Raw genomic sequence first — 6,007 nt, 5'->3', positions numbered from 1 at the left:
CTACACCACAGAAGTTCTTCCACCATATCATTATCATATAGACAAGGTTTAAATTTCTCTGTAAACATCACATTTATTGTTTAGTGACCGTAACTATAAGATCAAGTAGCCCAGCCTTGGGGGCTTTGATGGGCTGTCATTTGGGCCCTTTGGGTGTTGTGCCTACCAAGTTACAAATGCGTACACACACTTTTACAGGTATGATCAGCCACACTGTGAAAAGTCGTTTCAGTAAGTCTGAAATTACAGTATGGTTAAACATTTGAAAAAAATATGTTGACTTTTTTGGTTGTGGTTTTGCATTGTGAAAATTGTACCAAAATGAGAAACTAAGGAGGGTGGGAAAAAGCTGCAAATGGTAGACTTTTGAAATCGGAAAAAGTTTAATTCACCTTAAAACACTGCAGTTGTGTGTGTATCATGATTTTTATAACACATACTTGAAGCACTGCCCACTGCAACCAGTGGATTACCTGGAAATATGGGGCTTAAGTGCCCATAAATGCCTTACGATGGCTATTTATCTGTCAAACTTGACAGATAAATTTCCCAAAGCCATTGCTGGTGTGACTGGCTGTGTTCAGATTCTGTGTGAGACAAAAAGAAAGAAAAAAGCTGGAGAGCATTTCTTGCACATTTTGATCATAGTGGTAAGAGAAGAGCGCTTACGTGATCAGATGCTGAAGACTCTGAAAATGAAGAGGAACCAATTAAACACACTGACCCAATTGGACCTCCAGGTACCTATCATATTATCACAACTGATGAAGATAGACTCGAGGATGAATCAGCACAAAGCATGTATGCAGACGTCAAGTTCTTCAAACAATAAGCGATGTGGAGGATTTCCTGTCTAATCTTCCTGCTTTCCTATCCATCCCATGATACACGCCATTCTGAAGCGGTTGAATGACTTTAAAACCAGATCAATGTTTTCCAAAGGAGTTTGACTTTCAGTGGAAACAAGGTATGGATATTTACAGACTGTAAGCTGGAGAAACTGGAAAAACTGGAAGAGAAGATGACTCTCTGAGAAAACAAAGGAAATTAACATTTGAACTCCCTCTCTCGGAAATAGCATTCCTATCACACTGAGTTGATCACCCAAGTATTGTCTTAATTTACATCTCATTCCCCATCTCTCCTCTCCACATGTTGAAATCCACCCAAAAATCTATATGGTTTAATGTGAAAACAATCATCATTACATTTATGCAGATGCTTTTATCCAAAGCGACTTACATTGCATTTCAAGGAACACATTTACATTCTTATCAGTTCTTGCTTTCCTGGGAATCGAACCCATGACCTTGGCGTTGCAAGTGCCAACACCCTACTGTTTGAGCTACAGGAAAGTTCATGTTCATGTCCATGTCTCAATGCGACTGGTACAAATGTCTTATTCCCATAGAAGTAAACCAAAGGGTAATAAAGGTTTTTAGAGTTTAGAGATACTTTGCTCACTGTGGTGGGCGTGCCCCTGTCCCCAAAAGGTGTAAACTGCCCAAATCTGGGACCTGGTATGTTGCAGGAAGCTCGGGGCATAGTTCTGTAGTCAGAAAACTCAGATTTATTGAGTTCACATGTCATGCAAACAAGAAACTCTGCTTCTATCCACAGGGTAAGAACTGTCGTTCTAACCACACAACTTTGAGATGCTGTTTGCAAATGTTAGTTAGAACTATGGTTTTGGGAAAACACAGACTTGTTGAACTACCCAGCTAACAAAAATATGTACTTAGAATGTTTTGCTAACATTCCCATTAAGTTATTAAAACGTTATTTCAGAATGTTTTTTAAATGTTGAAAAAGTCCAGATTTGTTCATGTATTAAGAACGTTTTTTTCTTGGTTTATGTGAATGTTAGAGGAACACTCCATTCTATCATTTTGAAAATGTTATGAAAACGTTATTTCTGAATGTTTTTTAAACGTCAAAAACATCCATACTTTTAATGTATTAAGAAAGTTTTTTCTTGGTTTATGTGAACAGTAGAGGAACGTCCCATTCTATCATTTTGAAAATGTTATGAAAAAGTTGTTTCTGAGTGTTCAAAACAACCTGAACGGGGCTCACACTCAGACACTTGAGTATCGCTAATTTACCTGTGAGCCACTGTGCTGCCCTCTTAATATTTATATGAATTAATTCTTACAGCCATAGGTATGGATTTCTAAGTAACCATTTTTAAGTACCAAAAACTGTGTTAACATTTTTCCAGAGTGCATAAGCGCATTAAATATTAGAATACAAAAATAACAGATAAGACTTTACTTTAAGATTCACATTTTACTATAGTAGTAAACTAAACTTTGTAAGAGTCTCTGGGAAGTACACAGTCCAAAACATGGAATCATAAAGAGCAAAGCTTATATTTTCTAAACCAAAAAGGGAAAAATAACATTGACATACAACTAGACAGCACACAAGTCAAATCTAACAAGACATGTGGAAAACAACACAATATAAAAAGAAAATGGCATAAAATTTTGTTCTGTGTATTTCCAACGGGGAACGAATAGTTAGTTTCAACAGTACGAGATGTCACTTTGTTGACTTTTTTTTTGTATTTTGTCTTAAGGCTGACTAAGTATGTTTTGTATACCAGTAACGGGTTAACTGTTACGTTGGGGCTTACCGCTGTTGCCAGCTCTTTTGAACATCTATGACTGCATGACCTGTATTTGTGTTACTTGTGTATCTTTTAAAACTTGTCCAGGCCATTTGTTGTTTTTCCTTGTCTTGTGAAGTTTCTGTTGAGCATGGATCTCATATATCAAACTGCTTGGTGTCAGGCTCCACCTTTTAAAGGACTTGAGTGTTAATATTTTGAAGAGTGTAAATAGGTCTAATTTATTGTTCGGCATTCAGGGTAATTCGATTTGATTTTTTATGTCTTTACCCATTTATTTACAGATTTTTTTTTTGTTTGTTTTTTGTATGCTGTAACTGTGTGTTTATAAAGCATGTTTATTATGGCAAGAAGAAACCAACAGAAAGTTGATCAGGTGTTTTGGGCTGTGTTGTGATGATGCCATAATCATCATGGACTCTGATTTATACGTTGATGCAACTTAATGTGTTTAATAACCCCAAATGACAATTTCTCATTGAAGCAGGTGCGCATGTGTCGAATGTTTCCATCCTGAGTTTAATGGAAATTGTCTGTTGGGTCAATGTAACTCAATTAAGTTAAAACAACATTCCCTTGTTTTATGTTACATCAAACTGGTTGAAGTACAACAAAAAAACTAGAATGTGTAGGTATAAACAGATAGAAATACCTCCTTAAAGCAACAACTGCATGTTTACTTTTTACAGTCTATGTTGAGTCTGGCAATCTGCCTACTTTGTTGGAAGCTAATATTTGTGTTATTTTAAAGAAAGGCAAAAGCATGTGGATCTTATCACCCTATTTCTTTACGTAATGTAGATATTTAAATTCTAGCAAACAATTTACAGACTCAACTCGAGTTGGTGCTTCCCACTATTATTAATATAGATCAGACGGGCTTCGTTAATGCTAGGGTCACACTAAAAGATTTGTAAAGAATTATACGATATTTTTTTTAAATGTGAGAGACCACAAACACGACGATAAGAAATCATAGATTTAACAGTTTTGTTCCTCTAGTGTGTGGAGTGCTGCGATGTGACCAGGAAAGCACGCCATACACTAACAGATTCCATTCACAAACAACCAGAAACACGGGAAATCTCGCAAAATCTCTCACCTCAAACGTGACTTTAAAATAAACAAAAATGGCGGACGACTGGCAAGAAGCAATAGCGCGCATAGTGTATGGACTGCTTTTTACATAAAATTCATGGGGGAAATAAGAAAAAAAAATTCTATGAAGTCGTGGAGATGGTGTGAACATGGACTTTGCTGGAGGTGAGTCCTCCGTCAGCTCACTTTGGGTATTGTTTCGTTTCACATGATAATCTCCAAAGGGTGCGCGTGTTTGTCCTCAGGGTTGCCCCGACATAACAGGATTTTTTATCATAAATATTCAACATGTTGAATACTTACGAATTGAGATTGGGGCGGCTCCGATGTTCTTCCGAGCAGATTCAGTCACTCTTAACACACCTCACACCACAGGAAAATCTGATAAGATAATCGGTAGAACCATCAAGATAATCTGGATTTTACTTTGGATTGTCGGAAGGGGAGAAACTGGCTCAAAATTGCCCCGGTTATCTTGGTGTGTACCCAGCATAAGGAGATCTTCATCCCATAATAATAGACGGTTACTCAATATTTGTAACCACTCAGGTCTCTGCGCAAAAGGGGGTGTAGTCATTTCATTAGATGTCAAGAAGGCACTCGATAGGGTTATGTGGTCAAATTTATTTTCGGTGTTAGATTGTTTTAACTTGAGGAATACTTTTGTTAAATGGGTCAAGATTTTATAAACACTCCCAACTTGCATAATCACAAATGGCGCCCGATGATCTAAATTTGTCTTATCTCGATGCACGTTCAGGGGTCTCCAACCCTGTTCCTGGAGAGCTACTGTCCTGCAGATTTTAACTTATATCAAATGCACCTGAACCAGTTCATCAAGGTGTTCAGGGTTGCTTGATAATTACAGACAGGTGTGTTGGAGCAAGGTTGGAACTGAAGTCTGTAGGACAAAAGTCTATCTCTCCAAGAGCAGGGTCGGAGAACCCTGCATTAGGGTGTCCATTGTCACCATTAATATTTGTACGGGGCATAGAGCCATTAACTATTGCCATCAGATAAGACTGATATTAAAAGAATTTCCTTAGGGAATAAGCTCCATAAAATCTCACTTAACACTGAAGAGATCTGTGTGAGATCTTCAAAACACTACAACCTTTCATGTAAAAGTTGAGAGTTTCAGAAGTGAACAGCGACACTTCATAATGATATTAATTAACAGTCAACATCACCTGATGTTATTCTACCTCAGCTTCCTCTTATGCAATACATGTGTTTTCTGAACACACAACCCAGAGTCACGAGCCCAACTACAGTAAACACTGACCACCGTAATGATGACTTCAAATGTTTGTTCCTCTTTCCTTCAGTTACATCACTAATGCTCAATCATCATTCAATTATCTAATACAATCTAGCACTGCTTCAGTTAAATACTCTGCAGTGTGGGTACATATGAACACTGAGCAGTGTTCTAACTTCATCTCTGTTTGGATCCTAATGAATGAGCTGGGCTAAGCTAAGTGCTAGCAAAGTGTCGCTGCGCGCCAGAGTGATTGAGTGCACGCACTGAGACGAGAGAGGAATGTATCAACTCGTCTTAGTTAAGGGAATAACATAGTTTAATATGAAAAAATGGTGGAGTGTTCCTTTAAGAAAGAAAGACTTCTTTTTTTTACCCCCTTTAATTTCTGTTTATAGTGTAAATATATATGTATATTTATGTATAGCAATATATATATATATACTGTATGGAGTCACAACCATGCCACATAGATTTGTAAAAGAATAAAGTATTGCAAAAAAAAAAAAAAAAAAAAATTTGCAAATAAAAATAAATAAAGAAATGCAAACAAAAATAAAGAATTGCAAAGGAAAAATAAAGTTTCTGATTCTGAAACTCTGGCTATATTTCTTGAAACTCTACACACAAAACCACATGGACAAAAACCTTGAAATTTGATAATCCATCCATTAAATTCATGCATTGCAATTCCTAACACTGACTATACAATTTTTGCTGCTCCTGCTGTAAACAAACAAACCTTTTTTTTTTTTTTTTTCTTGGTTGGAACATATTTTTATTTATTTTAAATAGTTTATATATATCACCATACTACCATGGCTAGTGGAATGTGTTTGTTGATTCAATGCCTTTCATAACTCTCATACAATGCCATCATCATGACAGCATCATGCATTTATTACAATGTTGATTTCCCTTAAGCAATGTGGGCTTATGTGTTTTGCTCAAGGGCAAGATCTTCCATGAATGGCCAAACAACATGATCCGCAGGTCACATATACAGACTGTGTACA

Source organism: Leuciscus leuciscus (genome assembly GCF_965113295.1).
Source record: "Leuciscus leuciscus genome assembly, chromosome: 1".
NCBI classification, from domain to species: domain Eukaryota; kingdom Metazoa; phylum Chordata; class Actinopteri; order Cypriniformes; family Leuciscidae; genus Leuciscus; species Leuciscus leuciscus.
Note: the sequence above shows the minus strand (reverse complement) of the source record.